Source organism: Equus asinus, chromosome 25 (genome assembly GCF_041296235.1).
Source record: "Equus asinus isolate D_3611 breed Donkey chromosome 25, EquAss-T2T_v2, whole genome shotgun sequence".
Classification (NCBI taxonomy): domain Eukaryota; kingdom Metazoa; phylum Chordata; class Mammalia; order Perissodactyla; family Equidae; genus Equus; species Equus asinus.
The window spans coordinates 28,667,341-28,688,470 of record NC_091814.1 but is presented as its reverse complement, the minus strand read 5'-3'; the positions used below and the strand labels follow the sequence as shown (position 1 = coordinate 28,688,470).

Here is a 21,130-nt window from a genome sequence, read left to right as displayed (position 1 = left end):
TACTAAAGCAACCCACTGAATGGGAGAAAATATTTGCAAATCATATCTCTGATAAGGAGTTAATATCCAATATATAAAGAATTCACACAACTCAATAGCCAAAAAGCAAATAATCCAATTTAAAAATGGGGAAAGGAGTTGACTAGACATTTTTCCAAAGAAGATATACAAATGGCCAACAGGTACATGAAAAGATGCTCAACATCACTAATCATTAGGGAAATGCAAATCAAAACCACAATGAGATATCACCTCACACCTGTTCGAATGGCTATCATCAAAAAGACAAAAGATAAGTGCTGGCAAGGATGTGGAGAAAAGGGAATCCTTGTGCACTGTTGGTGGGATTATAAATTGGTGCAGCCACTATGGAAAACAATATGGAGGTAATTTAGAAAATTAAAAAGTGAACTACCATATGATCCAGCAATTCCACTTCTGAGTATATATCTGCAGAAAATGAAATCACTATGTTGAAGAGATATTTCCACCCCCATATTCATTGCAGCATAATTTACAATAGCCAAGACATGGAAACAATCTAAGTGTCCATCAACAGATGAATGGATAAAGAAATGGAATCCTATTCAGCCATAAAAAAGAAGGAAATCTTGCCATATGTGACAACATGGATGGACCCTGAAGGCATTTTGCTAAGTGAAATAAGTCAGGCAAAGAAAGACAAATACTGTATGATCTCACTTACACGTGGAATCTAAAAAAAAAACCTCATATGAAAAGAGATCAGATTGGTTACCAGAGGTGGGAAGTGGGGGAATTGGATGAAGGTGGTCAAAAATTGCAAATTGCTAGTTATAAGATAAGGAAGTACTGGAGATAAAATGCACATGATGACTGTGTTAACACTGCTGTGTGCTGTATTTGAAAGTTGCTCAGAGAGTAGATCCTAAAAGTTCTCATCACAAGGAAAAAACCATTTTTTTCTTCTTTTTCTTATTACGTATGAGATGATGGATGTTAACTAAATTTATTGTGATAATCATTTTACAATATATGTAAGTCAAGTCATTATGCTGTACACCTTAAAGTTATATAGTGCTATGTGTCAATTACATCTCACTAAAACAGGAAGAAAGAAAAAAGAGAGACAATCCTACTTAGGTTCCTCATGGATTTTCATTTCCTGGATCCAGTGATTTCTGAGGTCTGGCTACACTCTTATGCTTTGCTATTTTGTCATTTTAATACATTTCCCTTTTGTCATAAGCTAGCTGCCATTTGTTTTTATTTTCTATTAAAGATGGCAAATAAATCCAGCCTTACAGGCAAAATTCTGCTGTCAAGTCCGAGGGAGCATGAAGCTAAATATGAGTTACACGGTTACATGAATGAGAAGTCATATAGAAAGTGGATAGAGTGGGGCCGGCCCCCGGGGCCGAGTGGTTAAGCTCGCGCGCTCCACTTCGGCGGCTCAGGGTTTTACAGGTTCGGATCCTAGGCGCGGACATGGCACCGCTCATCAAGCCATGCTAAGGCGGCACCCCACATGCCACAGCTAGTAGGACCCACAGCTAAAAACACACAACTATGTACCCGGGGGCTTTGGGGAGAAAAAGGAAAAAAAAAGAAAAATCTTTAAAAGAAGAAAAGAAACTGGATAGAGCGGAAGTCAATGCTGGAAGATGCAGGGTCACCACTGACCACAGCAGCATGGTGAGGGCTTGTGTTATGCTTTTTAAAAGATGTCTTACTGTCTAGTGGAGGGCCTCCCACTTTACCGCGACTGTCTTCCTTTAGAAGATAGTACTCTGTGTCCTCAAACAGCTAACTCAGCACACCAGCATCATTCATTGAACATGTTCTAAGGTGGAACCCCAATGTTTCTGGACTCTCCATGACTTTAAGGGCAGAACTGGCTGTGTGAGGGGCAGGGTGGTGTAGTGGTTCAGCACCAAGCTCTGCAGTCTGGATTTGAATTCTACTTCCTCCACTCGGTAAGTAGTGCACGGTGGTTAACTTTCTGTGCCTCCATTTTCCAGAAAATGGGGATGATAATCATGATGTTTATCATATAAGGTCATTGATAGGGTTAAATGAGAATATATACCCAGTGTGCCTGGCACAGTGAGGGCTTAGTTTACTATTATTGTTCGTGTATAGGAAGTCCCAGATGAAAACGTCCCTTTGCTTGTCTGGATGATGTTGTGTCTGGATGGGATGTCTGGACCTTTGCCAGTCATCCTGGGACCACAAGAGCCAGGCTGCCTGCTGAGAAGGGCCAAGCGGAGAGAGACAATCTGGGCCCTTGACAATGGCATTGAGCTGCTTTACCAACCGACCTAGTATCCCATCCCTCCTGTGGACTTCCTGTCGAGTGGGAGAATAAATTTCCTCCCTGTTTAAGCGATTCGAGTTGGAGCTCATTGTTGCAGCAAGAAGATCCTAATAGATATGCTGACTATGGCATTGCTTTTTTTTAAATTAGTTTGAATACCATCTTTATTGATTTTTTAATGTAATTACTTATCTACTAATAATGTGTAGAAGTTTCCACAACCATGTCAAAATTCCACTCCTTTTTTGCTTTCCCCATAACTTGAACTATCAGCTTTGCTAAAGTCCTTCTACCACAGATTGATTATCTCTCATTTTATCTCTCATCATTCCTCAAATAAATTTTTAAAAGCCGTGTTATTACTATATTGATTATTGAAAATAATAGCTTGATGTTAAATTAATATGAGCATACCTATGACATGCAGATAAAGCTCTGAGCTATTTAAGAGGTGAATAGAGATACTGTATCCATCTCATTGCCTTAATTATTTTATATATTGGAAAATAGTTTTCATATGCATCACTTTATTTAAAACGCAAAACTTAGAAGTAAACAAAATAAAAACGAAAACCCTGAAGAGTGCAAACAAAAAGTTCAAAGGGGCTGAGGCACTCCAACCAAGTATGAAAGGTAAACTTGGTGAGTACAAATTTTAGGAGAATTGAGATTAGGAAATTTGTTCCTTCGACAAATAAACATTAGCCAGCTTTTTTTAAATGCAGTTTGTTTTAGGTGGACGGGTTTGAGTCTTCTTGGAAAAATAACGAGAGGAACCGAGGATAAAATGCTGTTTCTGCAGCAAGGCTTGGACGCTGGGCTAATTCATAGGGGAGAGGACCATACTCTCCAGAGTAAAGACACAGATGAGTGGGGAGAGAAAAGTCAAGGGGACATACCTCATCCTCCACAGGAAAAACCTGGATTTACTTCCTGAAGGAACCAGGTTTATTAGGTACATTAATTTCTTATGGCTGCTGTAACATATTACCACAAACTTAGACGCTGAAACCAACACAAATTCATTATCTCAGTTTCCTTAGGTCAGAAGTCTGGCAGCCTTGCTTGGGTCTCTGCTCAGAATCTTACAAGGCCAAAATCAAGATGTCAGTGGGCCTGGCTTCCTCTTTGGAGGCTGTAGGGGAGAATCCATAATCTTGCTCATTCAAGTTGTTGGTGGAATTCAGTTTCATGCAGTGGAGGACTGAAGACCCATTTTCTTGTTGGCTGTCAGTTGAGGGACCTTCCCAGCTTCTAGAGGCTTCCTACATGTCTTGGTTTACGGCCTCTTTCCTCCCTTTTCAGAGTGAACAATGGTGAGTCGAGTCTCTCTAATACTTCAATTCTCTCCTCTGCCTCCCTCTTTCACTGCATATTTCTAACCACCATTCCGCTTTCTGCTTTCAGTCTTAAGAACCCATGAGATTACACTGGACGCATCCAGACAATCCAGGATAATCTCCTTATTTTAAGGTCAACTGATTAGCAATCTTCATTCCACCTGCAAAGTCCCTTTTGTCAAGCAACTAACATATTCATAGGGTCCAGGGCTTCGGGGGTCATTATTCAGCCTACCATGTTAAGGACATGATCAAAGAAAGAAATACAATTAAATGAAAATGTTGCTGCAAATGTCAGAGGCAATCAGAAGAAAAAACAAAACAGAAGTGGTTAAGCGGTCAGCCTGAGGAAATGACATATGTCTGCCTCGCTGCCCCCGCTGTGCGACAGGATCTTGTCTTCTCTAGCACATTTTTAACTGTGTTTCATGGCCCTCAATGGAAGCCCAGCCCCTGAGATGGGGAACAGCGATGCTCCCCCTGCAAGATCTCAGCAGGAAGAAGATCATAATTATTGGTTACTTCCAGGTCCAACCACAGCACTACTGTGAATACCTGTTTATGCCCGACATCTCTGAGGGCTCCAGCGTGAGAACACTCTGACCTACAGGCAGTAGGCTAGGGGCTGTGGTGGCGGTGGTATGTGGAAGCAACAGACGGTTTTGTGGACGGGTTTTTCTGGGCTTACAGGAAATGGAATTTCACAAATGGAACCCCTCTTATGGTGATCAGGGGTCTGGAGGAGTTGGTGTCTCTCCCCTAAAGGCTCCTGCAGGAGAGCAGGAGAATACCATTACCTAGTTTCCTGGTTTTCCGTCTCTTGCCCTCATCATACCAAAAGGAGGAAGGCCAGAAAACGTCAGAGTGAGTGATGCCGAGTGTCTGACCTTCACCCAGTTCTACTCCCTCAGCATTCTGATCCTGCCACAGGGCCCAGATCATTATAAAGGCCTCTAGAAAGTTCTCTCATTTCACTCTAAGGGTCTTTAGTGCATCGGGACCAGCACTGATGGCAAGCTTGGGAATTTCCCCCCAAGGCCTTGGGGACTGGATGACTCTTATTAAGGGTGTTCCCTCAGTTTCACTGACATTGTCAGTGGGTCAAGAATACTTCCTGTGTAGACATCTAATTTCTCCCCCATATTAGTTTCCTAGGGCTGCCATCATAAAGTACCCAAAATTGGGTGGCTAAAAACAACAGGAGTTTATGTTCTCACAGAGGCTAGAGGTCTGAAACCAAGATATTGGCAGGGCCATGCTCCTTCTGAAACCTGTAGGAAGAATCCTTCCATGCTTCATCTAGCTTCTGGTATTTGCCAGAAATCCTTGTCATCCCCCAGCTTGTAGGTACATCACTCCAATCTCTGCCTCCATCATCCTATGATGTTCTCCCTGTGTGTTTTCACATGGTGTCCTCTCTGTGTCTCTTCTCATCTTCTTCTAAGGACACCAGTCATATTGGATTAAGGACCCATCCTACTCCAATGTGACCTCAGGTTAATCAATTACATCTGTCACGACCTTATTTCTATATAAAGTCACATTCTAAGGTCCCAGAAAGGAAATGAATTTTTAGAGACACTCTCCAACCCATCAGACTCCCCTACTCCCCTCTTCCTCCACCTCATTCTTCCTCTTCTAACCTCTGCTTTATGAGCTGAGCTCCATCTAAATAAGAACCCCAGAAATGAACTCCAGGGCCCTCAGGGAAGCTCCAGATCAGAGAAAGGATTCACCTCAGTGACCAAAACCCACCCACAGATCCTGGCGGATGGTTAAGCAGCCTCAGATGATCTGCTGCTTTTTCCATTTAGACGCTCAGAGGCTGAGATTAGGAGTCTCCAGAACTGTGTGGAATCTTTGCTGTTTTCTGTCCTTCATCACTAAGTCCTCTTCTCCTGGGATGGCCTGGAGAGCCCCCTCTTTGCCCTTGTTATTTATTTATTATTTATTTTTTTATTAAGGTTATGAAAGTTAACATTCTTGTGAAATTACAGTTGTACATCACTATTAGTCATGTTGTAGGTACACAACTTCACCTCTAGTGCCCTCCCCCCACCCCCCTTTCCCCTGGCAACTACCAATCAGTTCTCTTTGTCCATATGTTAACTACCACCTATGAGTGGAGTCATACAGAGTTCGTCTTTCTCTGTCTGGTTTATTTCACTCAACATAATACCCTCAAGGTCTATCCATGTTGTTGTGAATGGGACGACTTTGTCCTTTTTTATGGTTGAGTAGTATTCCATTGTGTATATATATATATATATATATATATATATATATATATATATACCACATCTTCTTTATCCAATCATCAGTTGCTGGGCACTTAGGTTGGGTCCATGACTTGGCTATTGTGAATAATGCTGCGATGAACATAGGGGTGCATGGAACTTTTGGAAATGCTGATTTCAGGTTCTTAGGATAGATACCCAGTAGTGGGATGGCTGGGTCATAAGGTATTTCTATTCTTAACTTTTTGAGGAATCTCCATACTGTTTTCCACAGTGGCTGCACCAGTTTGCACTCCCACAAACAGTGTATGAGGGTTCCCTTTTCTCCACGGCCTCTCCAGCATTTGTCACACTTGGTTTTGGATAATTTTTGCCATTCTAACAGGTGTAAGGTGATATCTTAGTGTAGTTTTGATTTGCTTCCCTGAGGATTAGTGATGATGAGCATCTTTTCATGTGTCTATTGGCCATCTGTATATCTTCTTTGGAGAAATGTCTGTTCATGTCCCCTGCCCATTTTGTAATTGGGTTGTTTGATTTTTTATTGTTGAGTTGTGTGAGTTCTTTGTATATTATGGAGATTAACCCTTTGTCAGATAAATAACTTGTGAATATTTTTTCCCAATTAGTGGGCTGTTTTTTTGTTTCAATCCTGTTTTCCTTTGCCTTGAAGAAGCTCTTTAGTCTGATGAAGTCCCATTTGTTTATTCTTTCTATTGTTTCCCTCATGTGAGGGGTTATGGTGTCCGAAAAGATTCTTTTGAAGCTGATGTCAAAGAGTGTACTGCCGATATTCTCTTCTAGAAAACTCATTGTTTCAGGCCTAATCTTTAGGTCTTTGATCCATTTTGAGTTTATTTTAGTAAATGGTGAAAAAGAATGGTTGATTTTCATTCTTTTACATGTGGCTGCCCAGTTTTCCCAGCACCATTTGTTGAAGAGACTTTCTTTCCTCCATTGTAGGCTCTCAGCTCCTTTGTCAAAGAGTAGCTGTCCATAGATGTGTGGTTTTATTTCTGGGCTTTCAATTCTGTTCCATTGATCTGTGCATCTGTTTTTGTACCAGTACCATGCTGTTTTGATTACTGTAGCTTTGTAGTATGTTTTGAAGTCAGGGATTGTGATGCCTCCAGCTTTGTTCTTCTTTCTCAGGATTGCTTTAGAAATTCGGGGTCTTTTGTTGCCCCACATGAATTTTAGGATTCTTTGTTCAATTTCTGTAAAGAATGACATTGGGATTCTGATTGGGATAGCGTTGAATCTGTAGATTGCTTTAGGTAGTATGGACATTTTAACTATGTTTATTCTTCCAATCCATGTGCATGGAATGTCTTTCCATTTCTTTATGTCGTCGTCGATTTCTTTCAAGAAGGTCTTGTAGTTTTCGTTGTATAGATCTTTCACTTCCTTGGTTAAATTTATCCCAAGGTATTTTATTCTTTTTGTTGCGATCGTGAATGGGATTGAGTTCTTGAGCTCTTTTTCTGTTAGTTCATTGTTAGGATATAGAAATGCTACTGATTTATGTATGTTGATTTTATACCCTGAAACTTTGCTGTAGTTGTTGATTGTTTCTAATAGTTTTTCTATGGATTCTTTGGGGTTTTCTATATATAAGATCATGTCGTCTGCAAACAGTGAGAGTTTCAATTCTTTGTTGCCTATTTGGATTCCTTTTATTTCTTTTTCCTGCCAAATTGCTCTGGCCAAAACCTCCAGTACTATGTTGAATAAGAGTGGTGAAAGTGGGCACCCTTGTCTTGTTCCTGTTCTGAGAGGGATCGGTTTCAGTTTTTGTCCGTTGAGTATGATGTTGGCTGTGGGTTTGTCATATATGGCCTTTATTATGTTGAGGTACTTTCCTTCTATACCTATTTTATTGAGGGTTTTTATCATAAATGGATGTTGGATCTTGTCGAATGCTTTCTCTGCATCTATTGAGATGATCATGTGGTTTTTGTTTCTCATTTTGTTAATGTAGTGAATCATGTTGATTGACTCACGGATGTTGAACCATCCCTGCGTCCCTGGTATAAATCCCACTTGATCATGGTGTATAATCTTTTTGATATATTGCTGTATTTGGTTTGCCAAAATTTTGTTGAGGATTTTTGCATCTATGTTCATCAGTGATATTGGCCTGTAGTTTTCCTTCTTTGTGTTGTCCTTGTCAGGTTTGGGGATCAGGGTGATGTTGGTTTCATAGAATGTATTAGGGAGTGTTCCATCTTCCTCTATTTTCTGGAATAGTTTGAGAAGGATAGGTATTAAATCTTCTTTGAATGTTTGGTAGAATTCTCCAGAGAAGCCGTCTGGTCCTGGACTCTTATTTTTGGGGAGGTTTTTGATTACTGTTTCTATTTCTTTACTTGTGATTGGTCTATTAAGATTCTCTATTTCTTCCTGATTCAGTTTGGGTAGGTTGTATGAGTCTAGGAATTTATCCATTTCTTCTAGGTTGTTCAATTTGTTGGCATATAGCTTTTCATAGTATTCTCTTATGATCCTTTGTATTTCTTCGGTATCTGTTGTGATTTCTCCTCTCTCGTTTCTAATTTTATTTATTTGAGACTTCTCTCTTTATTTTTTTAGTGAGTCTGGCTAAGGGTTTGTCGATTTTGTTAATTTTTTTGAAGAACCAACTCTTTGTTTCATTGATCCTTTCTACTGTCTTTTTTGATTCAATATCATTTATTTCTGCTCTAATTTTTATTATTTCCCTCCTTCTACTGACTTTGGGCTTTGTTTGTTCTTCTTTTTCTAATTCCATTAGGTGTTGTTTGAGGTTTTTATGTAAGATTTTTCTTGCCTATTGAGGTGAGCCTGTATTGCAATGAATTTCCCTCTTAGGACTGCCTTTGCTGTGTCCCAAATCATTTGGTACGGTGTGTTTTCATTTTCACTTGTCTCCAGATAATGTTTGATTTCTTCCTTAATTTCTTCAATAATCCATTGTTTGTTCAGTAGCATGTTGTTTAGTCTCCACATTTTTGGACCTTTCCCAGCTTTATTCTTGTAGTTGATTTCTAGTTTCATAGCATTATGATCAGAAAAGATGCTTGATATTATTTCAACCCTCTTGAACTTATTGATGCTTGCTTTGTTTCCCAAGATATGGTCTATCCTTGAGAATGTTCCATGCGCGCTTGAGAAGCATGTGTAACCTGCTGTTTTTGGATGAAGTGTCCTCTACATATCTATTAGGTCCATCTGATCTAATTTTTCATTTAATTCTATCATTTCCTTGTTGATTTTCTGTCTGGATGATCTGTCCATTGGTGTTAATGGGGTGTTGAGGTCCCCCACTATTATTGTATTGCTGTTGATGTCTCCTTTTAGTTTTGTTAATAGTTTCTTTACGAATTTTGGTGCTCCTGTGTTAGGTGCATATATATTTATAAGTGTTATGTCATCTTGGTGGAGCGTCTCTTTTATCATTATATACTGCCCCCTTTGTCTTTCTTTATCTGTTTTGCTTTGAAGTCTACTTTGTCTGATATAAGTATGGCAACACCTGCTTTCTTTTGTTCATTATTAGCTTGGAGTATTGTCTTCCATCCCTTCACTTTGAGTCTATGTTTGTCTTTGGGCTGAGGTGTGTTTCCTGGAGGCAGCATATTGTTGGATCTTGTTCTTTGATCCATCCTGCCACTCTGTGCCTTTTGATTGGAGAGTTCAATCCATTCACGTTTAGAGTGATTATTGAAATGTGGGGGCCCACTGTTGCCATTTTATCACTTGTTTTCCAGTTGTTTTGCATTTTGTCCTGATGGAAAGCTGTTACTTTGTGTTATTGTCCTTCTGCTTATCTTCTTTGTTCTGGATTTTGTAACCCATTTCCTTTTTTTGATTTTTCAGGAATGAGGTTCTTCCTGAGCATTTCTTGAAGAGGAGGTTTTGTGGTGATGAACTCTCTTAACTTTTATCTGGGAAAGTTTTATTTCTCCATCGTATTTGAAGGATATTTTCGCTGGGTAGAGTATTCTTGGCTGTAGGTTTTTGTCCTTCAGAGTTTTGAATATTTCATTCCAATCTCTTCTAGCCTGTAAGGTCTCTCCTGAGAAATCTGCTGATAGCCTTATGGGGTTTCCTTTGTAAGTTATTTTCTTCTGCCTGGCTGCCCTTAGTATTTTCTCTTTGTTGTTGACTTTTGCTAGTTTCACTACTATATGCCTTGGGGTTGGTCTTCTTGCGTTAATAAAGTTTGGAGATCTATTGGCTTCTGTCACATGAAGTTCCATCTCTCTTCCCAAGTTTGGAAAGTTCTCAGCTATCATTTCTTTGAACAGGCCTTCTGCCCCCTTCTCCTTCTCTTCTCCCTCTGGTATACCTATAATCCTTATGTTGCATCTCCTAATTGAGTCGGATAATTCTCGGAGAGTTTCTTCATTTCTTTTTAGTCTTAGTTCCCTCTCCTCCTCTGTCTGCAGCATTTCTATATTCCTATCCTCCAAATTGCTAATTCTGTCCTCCATATTATCAACCCTACTGTTCAGAGAGTCCAGATTTTTCTGAATCTCCTCCATTGTGTTCTTCATCTCCAGTATTTCTAATTAGTTCTTCTTTATTGTGTCAAGCTCTTTTGTGACATAGCTCCTGAACTCATTGAGTTGTCTATCTGAATTCTCTTTTAACTCATTGAGATTTTTAATAACGGCAGTTTTGAAATCATCATCATTTAGGTTATAGATTTCATTGTCTTTGGGGTTGTTTTCTGGGTGCTTATCATTTTCCTTCTGTTCTGGAGATTTAATATATTTTTTCATACTGCTTGATGGCATGGATTTGTGCCTCTGCATAGAGATAGAGTTTAGTCACTGCTTCCACTTGTTGCGACTGGTGTGTGTGTGGGGGGGCAGCTGTTTAGACTGCACCAACCAGGAACCCTGTCAGCTGTTACTGACGGGACCTGGACCCCTCCTCGTAGTCACAGTGGTCCTGTGGGGTCCCTTGTCAGTTGTGGGGGCAATAGCAAGGGGGCCTCAGGCTGCTGATGCCTACTGTTGCAGCCCACTTAGACGCGCTCCCTCCTTGTGGTCTGCAGTGGTGTTGTGCACTTTTCCAGCAGCCAGGAGCAGGATCACCTATAATCACCACTTTGTCCCTAACAGAGCCCACAAGATCACACTTGTCCACTATAGGTCCCAGCAGAGCTATGGGTATCTTCTGCAGTCTGTTGTTAGCTCACCTAGCTGTGCTACTTTTGCTCCAGGGCCTTCCCGCCTTGCGATTGCCCATTGGGACCTCTCCACTAGTGCTGTGCAGAGGCTTTTGCTGAGGCTGCTGTAGGAACTTGGAGATCCCCCCTGGGCTATGTAGCTGTTTCACCGGAGCTCCACTCTGCCCCACTCCACTCTCACGGGATTTCTGGGAGCCCCTTGCCTCGTCTGGGACACGGCCAGAGTCCGTGGGCCTGGCGGTGGCTTGTAAGCTGCTGCCTTGTGGGGAATTCTGCTCTAGGGAGCTTCCTGGTGTTCCGAATGCTGGGCGGGGCTTCCCTACTAATGGCGAGCAGAGGCCCTCCCTGCTGGGGGAGTGCGGGACCCTGGAGCGTCCTCCTGGGCTGCAGAGCTGGGTGTTGGAGCTCCACCCAGTCCCCAAGCAAGTCCATGGGAAGTCCGGGCACCCCCTGCACCGACCTGTGTGCCGGAGACTGTGGGCCCAGCAGCAGCTGGTGGTCTGGTGCAGTGCCAGGGAATCCACCCACCGGCAGCTTCCCTTTGTTCTGGATTCTGGGCGGAGCTTCCCAGCTAACAGCAAGAAGAGGCTTTCCCTGCCGGGGGTGCGGGACCCCAGAGCCTCCCCCCAAGCCGCAGAGCTGGGCGCTGGAGCTCCAACCCTGTCCCTAAGCATGTCCATGGAAAGTCCAGGAGCCCCCTGCACCGACCTGTGCACTGGAGACCGTGGGCCCAGCAGCAGCTTGCGTCTGGCACCATGCTGGGGAATCCGCCCGCCAGGAGCTTCCCTTTGTTCTGGATTCTGGGCGAGGCCTCCCTTCTAATGGCGAGTGGAGGCCTTCCCTGCCGGGGGGGTGCGGGACACTGGGGATTCCCCCTGGGCTTAGGTGTAATCGTGGGGGGCTTGAGTAGGGCTGTTGTCACCTGTTTCCACCGTCGCTCCACTGGTAAGTGCACACTCCTGCCCTCGGTGTGTGGCGATGCTATGGGGGAGTCCGTTGGAAGAGAGCCTCCTGCAGGAACTAGGCTGTCCAGGGGTCGGGGGTCAGGGGTCGGAGAGTTTTCACCTATTTCCACCTCCTCCCGGGGGGAAGTCCGTCCACCTTCCGGTGTATAGTAGTACGAAACTCTTAGGCGTCTTGAGATGCTATCTGGATATCCTTAGGTTGGCTCCCACCTGGCCAGCTGAGAAGCTGCGCTGCTCCCAAAGGTGGCTTTTTTCCTCTCCGGCCGGAGTTACTGCCTCTTCTGCTTTCGTCAGGACTGTCCCTTGTTGTGGGGGTTCTTTTTATCCAGTTTTCAGTTTTCAATCCAGGGTGATTCTTCCTAAAATTGTTGTAACCTGGTTGTGTTTGTGGGAGGAGGCGAGTTCAACGTCTGCTCACAGCGCCATCTTGACGAGAACCTCTTCTCTTTTTATTTTTAAAAAACTATTGCTTCCAACACGGTGGCTAAGGAGGCCTCAAGTTACATTGGAGTCCACTGTCTTTGAGAACAAGGCCTGTGATGCTATCCTAAAGTGTTCCTTGAAGGGCAGAAGAGAGATCATATGTACAGGTGGACACTAGTGGGACCAGAGGATGCTGCGTCTCAGGAAGGGTCTGTCCTCAGTGACTCCTCAGGCTCTGCCACCAGGCCCAGTCCAACGCCTGCACAGACTTAAACCCTGTGACTAATAGCATCTCCTGCCATCCCTGCCTGGCAACCTTGTGCAGGTAACTCACCCTTTTGGCATCTCCAGGGCCCCTGGGAAATGCTCTGAGAAGGTCTGGGGAGTGCTGAGAAAAGGACACATGCACTTCCAGCACGTGTGCAAGTGCGTGCATGCACACACACAGACACAAGCACACACGCCCCACCTTCCTCATAGGTGCTCTTCCACATAGGGTCACTTTCCTTTCTGTTTTTTTTCAGGTTCCAAGGCAGTTGAGGGTACCTACTGCCCAGTGATGTGGATTCTTCTGGGAAAAGTGCTTCTACTCCTTGTGATCCTGGACATCTTAGGAATTTGGTACATCCAGGCATGGTGTTGTTTGAAAATACAGTGTATTAATTGAAAATTTGAGAATCAGTAAGGCCCACAGGTCAGGAGACGATTGCCATTGAAATAACAGTTTATTACTCACAGTTCCCAAGAGGGGGAGGCACTGAGGTAGCGGGTTGCAGGCACAAGAGCAGAGAGAGCAGACAACTGCAGGTGGGAGCTTCAATTGTGGTTCCTCCAGAAAGGAAGAGGTGAGGCAGGGTAAGCAGCTTAGAACTAGCTGGTCTGAATAGTTTCAGTGGGCTCTGGGGCGTGGGGCAGTCCCTAGTTTTCTGGTACCTGGCCCTGGATGATTAGGGCTGGTGGATAGTGGCCCAGAGGGTGTGAGACAACACAGGTGTTAGGAGTATGGGCTCTGGATTGATTAGTTTGCATTTGAAAAGTAGGGCGAAGGTTTAGTCTCTCTTATTGTCTAGCCCTGGCAGGGGCAGTCCCTCCAGGGTCAGCAAGGTCCCAGATGTCAAAGCATCAGTGTGCAGAAAATAAAAAGATATGGGGGCTGATCCCGTGCCCTAGTGGTTAAGTTCGGGCACTCCACTTTGGCGGCCCGGGGGTTGCAGGTTCAGATCTCGGGCATGGACCTAGCACTGCTCCATCAAGCCACGCTGTGGCACATCCCACTTGAAATAGAGGAAGGTTGGCAACAGATGTTAGCTCAGGGCCAATCTTCCTCACACAAAAAAATAATTAAAAAAATAAAAATATATGGTTAATACAGGTGCTCAGCAAACCCATTTGACTAACCTGGGGCAGTGAGTGGTCAGCATGGTTAGTCTTAAGAGGTTTTCTGGACATGAGGCTGCTGCTTTAATTAATTAATTTAATTAATTAATATCCACCCAACTGTCCTAATGGCAGAGATCTCAGGAGTTTCTCCCTAGTATAGAATGTTGTTTTACTTGGGGACTTCAGGGACAAAGCAGCTGATTGGTCAACATAGGAGTAAATCCAGTGGCATATAACACAGCTTGCAGAGGACTCCTCCCCAGCACTTGAAATTTAGGTAGAATTCCCTCAATGCCCCAAGTCCATGAACTGGGGAAACTTCTGCAACGTTTCTGTAAATTCTTAGGGACTTACTTTTTTGTGATCTCCTCTGCCTCCAAGTTCCTGTGCACCATGTGCTCTCCAGCCCTGCCCCATGTGAACCCAGAAAGCAATACTGCAACACGTTTTCTAAGGCCCTTCGCTACCCAAATCAAAATTCACCTATAAGAAAAGACTGGTGGGGGGGGGAGGCCCGTGCTGTGGCTGAGTGGTTAAGTTTGCCTGCTCCGCATCGGCGGCCCAGGGTTTCCCTGGGCATGGACATGGCACCACCTGTCAGGCCACACTGAGGCAGCGTCCCACATGCCACAACTAGAAGGACTTACAACTAAAATATACAACTATGTATTGGGGGGATTTGGGGAGAAAAAGTAGAAAAAAAAGGAAGATTGGCAACAGTTGTTAGCTCAGGTGCCAATCTTTAAAAAAAAAAAAGAAAAGATTGGGGAGCAAAATAGAATTTACTGAAGATTTTGCAGAGGAGGTGGAGGAGAGGTTTGCATTGCATGCTCCACAACAAATAACTTAGAAATATATTTAGGCCTTCCAATTCCCCAGAGTGCCTTTTCAGCCAACCAATCTCCCAGGAATTCTCTTTGACCAACTCCCCTTCCCCACAAGCAGAGTCTTGTCATAGCCCCTTTTTCTATACACAGTAATATGCAAATTAATCAAGCAAACAGAAGCACAAGATGAAATGAGCAAGAAAACGCAAAAAAGACTACATTGTTGAATTGTATATCAAATGTACTGAGGTTACTTTTAATAAGATTTTGGGGGCCACCCCCATGGTCCAGTGGTTGGGTTTGCGCACTGCACTTTGGCAGCCCAGGGTTTCACCGGTTCGGATCCTGGGCACAGACATGGCACCACTCGTCAGGCCACGTTGAGGTGGCGTCCCACATGCCACAACTAGAAGGACCCACAACTAAAAAAATATACAGCTATATACTGGGGGGATTTGGGGAGAAAAAGGCAGGGGAAAAAAAAGATTGGCAACAGTTGTTAGCTCAGATGCCAATCTTAAAAAAAATTTTAAAAAGATTTTGAATAGTGCAAATTAAAACGAGTGTGACATGAATGACTAAATATTCTCTAAAACTTTTATCAGTGCAAATTCCCCTAAATTGGAAAGATTCATCAAGAGTCAAACAGCTACAAAGCTGGTGAATGATATAAATCATAAGCTCAAATATATTAGTAATTATGTTAAGTGTAAATGGGCTAATAGCTCCAGTTAAAACATAAAAATTGATGGATAGGATTAAAATAAAATCTAACTTTGCAATGTTTACTAAAGAAACATAAGACATATGAACACAGAAAGTTTGAATGTAAAAGCATAGAAAAAGAAGCTAGTATGTAAATATGAACCAAAAGAAAATTGGAGTAGGTATATTAATATCAGACAAAATAGAGTTTATGACAAAAGCCTTAATGAAGAGGGTTATCGTGTAATGATAACAGGTTTAATATCTGAGTAATATATACAGTTTAAATTTGCATGCACCTAGAAAGATTATCTTAAAATATATAATATAAAATTGATAGATCCACAAGGAGAAATAGACAAATCTACAATCAAAGTGAGATATTTTGATATACCTCTCTCCATAATGTTCTCTTATGATAATGAAATTAAGCTATGAATAATTATCAGAAGCTTTTTAAAGATCTTATAATGTTTTGAAACAAAAAAACCCACTTTTAAATAATCTATGTATTAAAGAAGAAATACCGGAAAAAGGAAAATATTCAACACTCTGCTAGAGGTCCTGGTCAGAATAACAAGACAGAAAAAATATTGCAAAGGTAGAAATAACACTGTCACTATTCACAAACAATATAATTGGACAATCGAGTCCAAAGAATCTACTAATAACTTATTAAAATCAGTAAGTGAGTTTGGAAAGGCATAGGATACAAAGTCGATGTAAAAATCAATCGTATTTGCATATAACAATAACAGAAAATAAAACTTGAAAAAATTTATTGCGCCATTTACGATATGAGAGCATTGCAAGCACCTAGGAATAAATCTAGGAAAAGATGTGCAAGATCTCTAGAATCAAACTATGGAGCATTATTTGGAGAAATGAAGGAAGAATGAGTGGATATGTACACAATTTGGAAAAATCAATATTGTAAAGATGTAAATTGTTCCAGATTGATATATAAAGACAATCCCAAACAAAATCACCTTTTTTTTTTTTGTGAGGAAGATTAACCCTGAGCTAACATCGGCGCCAATCTTCCTCTACTTTGCATGTGGGATGCCTCCACAGCATGGCTGGTAAATGGAATAGGTCCACACCCAGGATCCAAACCCACAAACGTGGGCCACGGAAGAGGAGCATGCAGAACTTTAACCACTCAACCATAGGGCCAGCCCCCACAGCTTTTTTTTTTTAGTGTAAAAAGTGACAAACTGATTCTAAAATTTATACAAAAATGAAAAGAATCACTATTAGCCAAGACACTCTTGAAGAAGAGGACAAGGGGCAGAAAAAATTCTACCAGATATCAAAAACTATTGTAAAGCTACTCCAATTAAGACAGTGTGACAGAAGCAAAAGAAAGGTCAGATAGACCAATGGAACAGAATAAAAGTTCCAGAGAGACACCTAGTTGTATATAGACACTTATATATGACAAAGAAGGAATTGCAGAGGTATGGAGAAATGGCAATTTTTCAACAAATGGTGCTGGATCAATTGGCTGTCCATATGGGGAAAAAACGAAACTTGCACCCTACCTCACACCACACACAAAAAATTCCAAGTGTACTGGAGACTCTCTGTGAAACGTAAAAGAAAAATCTAAAAGATATTGTATTTACAGATGAAGATCTGTATTCTGTCGGACTTTGTGGTAGGGAAAACATTTTTAAACAGAAGCTAAAAGAAATGGTGATAAATCGTACTAAATTAAAATTTAGAAATTCCACTCACAAAAACACCACTAACAGAGTAGAAAGACAAAGCACAGAACAGAAGAGAGTATTTGCAAAACACATAACAAAAAGCTCTTATCCAGAACAAAGAATTCATACAAATCAAAAGGAAATGACAGACAATTCAAGAGAGGAATGAGCAAAAGACCCGAAAAATATCTAACAAAATAATAAACATTTGTGAAAGCGTCTGATTTTATTGGTAATCAGGGAAATAAAAACTAAAATAAGATACCAATATACACCCACAAGGCATAATTAAAATAAAAAGACGAATAACACTGTGTGTTATCAGATGAGCAGTGATGTGTGGAGCGTTGGGAACCCACACATACCGCAGATGGAATGGTCGATAGGTGCAGCCTCTTTGAAACATGGTTTTTCATTATCAAAGTTTAAATATAGACAAACTCTATGAACCAGTAATATTCTACTCCTAGGTATATACCTTAAAGAAATGGGAGCATGTGAGTGCAAATGAACAAACAAATGATCTACTTACAGAAGTATTATTTACGATAGACTCAGGCTGAGAAACAAATGCTCATCGATAAAAGAATGTGTTAATAAACTGTGGTTTACGCATACACTAGGCTACTACATAGCAATGAAGATGAAGGAAATACAGCTAGCCTCCACAACGTGGATGACTGTTACAAATTTAATGTTAACTAAAAGAAGCCAGATGGAAAAAGACATATGCTATGGGATCCCATTTATATCAAGCTCAGATACAGCCAAAACTAACTTATGGTGTTAGAGGTCAGGATATCTGGTTACTTTTGGGGAGAGAATGCGTGTTGATATTGGGAGAGGGCAAGAGATGGCGCTTCAGGACTGATGGGAATCTTTAGTTTCTTGGCTTGAGTGGTGGTAATACTCATGGATTCACTTTCTGGTAGTTTATTGATATCTTTATTTGTCATATGCATACTTTTCCGTATGTTACAGAAATGAACATTAATTAGAAAAATAATTCCCACTAAGAAAACTTCAAACCCAAATGGCTTCCTTGGAGAGTTCTACTTTTGTTAAAATGAAAAAAATTTTTTTATTGAGATATCGTTGTCATGTAACATTATATTAGTTTCAGGTGTACCACATAATGATTTGATATTTGTGTATATTGCAAAATGATCACTACAATAAGTCTAGTTAACACCTATCACCATACATAGTTACAGATTTCTTTTCTTATGATGAGAAGTTTTAAGATTTACTTTCAGCAATTTTCAAATATGCAATACAGTACTATTAACTGTAGATGCCAAGCTGTACATAACATCCTCAGGACTTATTTATTTTATAACTGGAAGTTTGTACTTTTGACCACCTTCACCCATTTCACCCAGCCCCCAACTCCCTGCCTTTGGCAATCACCAATCTGTTCTCTATTTATGAGCTTGATTTTTTTTTTTTTAGATTTCGCATGTAAATGAGATCACATGATATTTGTCTTTCTCTCTCTGACTTATTTCACTTAGCATAATGCCCTCAAGGTCCATCCATGTTGTTGCAAAAGGCAAGATTTCATTCTTTTTTATGGCTGAATAATATTCCATTATATATACATACCACATTTTCTTTATCTATCTATCCATTGATGGACACTTAGATTGTTTCCATATCTTGGCTATTGTGAATAATGCTGCAATGAGCATGGGATGCCTGGCACAAAGTAAGTGTTCAGTAAATATTACATATTATTGTTTAATATTGTTATTTTTAAAATCAATGAGGCAGGCCTTGTGGTTATCTTCAGTGGCCTGGGTTCAGTTCTCAGGTATGGACCTATACCACAGTGGCCGTGCTATGGCGGCGACATACATACAGAAAAATGGAGGAAGACTGACAGCAGATATTAGCTCAGGGCAAATCTTCTTCAGGAAAAAAAAATTAGTTATAAATTTATACATCTTGTGCTTAATATTAAAACTATGAATGAAGCATTTAAAATATTTTATTATACTATAAACCAAGTTAGGCTGATTTTACATATGTAGATCTTGATGTTTTCTTGGTGGGTATTTGACCCCATGTAGAAAAAAGATTCCCTATATTTGCTATAGGTCTTCAGTAAATAGAGGTTGGCTGGACCTCAGGGGATGACAGCTCTGGATGTGACAACAAGGATGAAACTCCTCCATCCTCTCTAAGATTTGCGAGCCTTCGGCTATTGCAGCGCCTGCATTATCAGTTCTCCAGTGGGAATCTGTATCCTCCTTGAACAGGTGAGAACTCCATAGATCTTACACAGTCCATCTGTCAATCTTTGGTTTGAGGTTTTCCGTTGAGGTTTAAAGGTAGACTGTAGGCCCTCTGCATCTCCACTCATCACTAAACTGCTAAACTCTTTCTGACAAAGTTTTGGTCTTGGAAGTGTGCAATAAGAATCTGACCTGAGATTTTTGATGGTTGACTGCTGACAGCTTTTAAACCTCACTCCACCACTTTCCCTTCTACCCCACATCTGGGCGAGCTGAGTATGCTAATAAGAAAGCCCAGGTAATCCCTCTTTTGTACCAGCAAGAAGTTCAAAACACAGAAGGCCCTAGCCGAGCTCGGGAAGACTCACGGCAGCCTCCCTCCTAGCACCACAAAAACCCCACGCCAGTGTCCTTTCACGGCTCCCTCTGCTCGTTTTCAGATCAACTTGAGAAGACTGTCTTGCTCTACCCAGAAAGTCTCATTACGTAAGTAACAAACCTTTCAGATCCTCTTTGTATGTGCGTGTGGCATCATTGGTCTGACATTCGAACCAAATTTGAGATGGAGGGACTTTCTGCTTCTATAAAGTGAGCGTAGATGCTGTGCCTACGCCTATGCAGGTGTCTCTGAGCCTACGCTCCACCCCTCAACAGCCACAGATGACCAGCATGTCAGGGGAATTTCGCTCACATTCTGTTCTGATGTTCACGCTTGAGTTTTTATTTTTGTTTTATACAAACTTTAAAGATCACTCAAAGGAAATAGTATTGAATGTGTATGTGTGATGTTATTTATGTGGCCTTCATTTTCCATGACATGACACAAGCAGGGGAATCCAAGTGAATCAAGAATACTTTAAGAATTTTCCATCTGGTAAATTGGTGCAATATTTGGGGAGCAGGACAATTTTGTAAATGCATATCAAAAATTTAAATGTACAGGTCTTTGACCAAACAATACTATTTCTAGGAATTTAACCTATAGAGAGAGCTGGGTAAATTTTCAAAAATGTAAGTGTGAAATCTTTTGCTGTCACGTTGTTGAGAAAAACTTACTGTATTGTTTTCTGTAAATTGATATATACCCTCAATAGCACACTAGGCCATCATAAAAGGATTATGAATATCTGATTTCATGGATGTAGAAAGATGCCCATGATATATTTTTTGAGTTATAAAAGGTTACAGATCAGCGAGTCAGATGATTCCATATATGCACATGTTGTGTGTGGTTATGTGTGTGTGTGTGTGTGTGTGTGTATGCATGCTTACGTGTATATGTATATGCACAGAGAGACGTCCAGAAAGAATTTTGCCAAAATATTAGCAAGAATCATTTATGAATGGTAAGATTTTAGAGGATTTCTGCTTTCTTCTGCATGCCCTTGTATTTTGTTTGATTTTTCTGCAATGAACTTGCATAAAATATGTCTTTTTTTCTAGAATCCAGAGACTTTCCAAAGACCTCTTAAGGTCTCTTCTCATCGATTTCTTCAATTGCTATTATCCTCCTCAGTGAAGACATGCAGTAAGTGAGGGCTCGGGTTCTTACCTGCAGCCTTCCTATGGCTATAGAAAGTCTCTCCTTTTCCTTCATGCCCGCAGAGGAATCCGTTCATCTCCTAATATCTGCTTGATTTTGACTGTACTGATTATAAAGGCAGACCCAGCTCCAAATTCTGACACTAAAAAGTCACACTACACAGCATTTTGCACATTGGTGTTTTTTGGAAGCTCTATCATGCTGTAAAATCAGAAAACATTTCCTGTCCATGGTTACCACATCTATTTATGGTCAGTTCTGTATACTGTTAGGAAAGTCTCTTTGT

At 41.2% G+C, this 21,130-nt stretch overlaps 1 protein-coding gene and 1 long non-coding RNA gene across 2 annotated transcripts in view; one reads left to right on the top strand and one right to left on the bottom strand.

Annotated features, from left to right (window-relative positions):
* Positions 1–21,130, bottom strand: part of SH2D1B (SH2 domain containing 1B) — an 86,894-nt gene that overhangs the window by 33,539 nt on the left and 32,225 nt on the right. The window lies entirely within an intron of this gene.
* LOC139042028 (uncharacterized) lies at positions 1,823–20,884 on the top strand. The gene is made up of 5 exons (XR_011498219.1): positions 1,823–1,955; positions 12,965–13,061; positions 19,164–19,325; positions 19,742–19,787; positions 20,745–20,884. It is a non-coding gene; the product is annotated as an uncharacterized lncRNA (long non-coding RNA).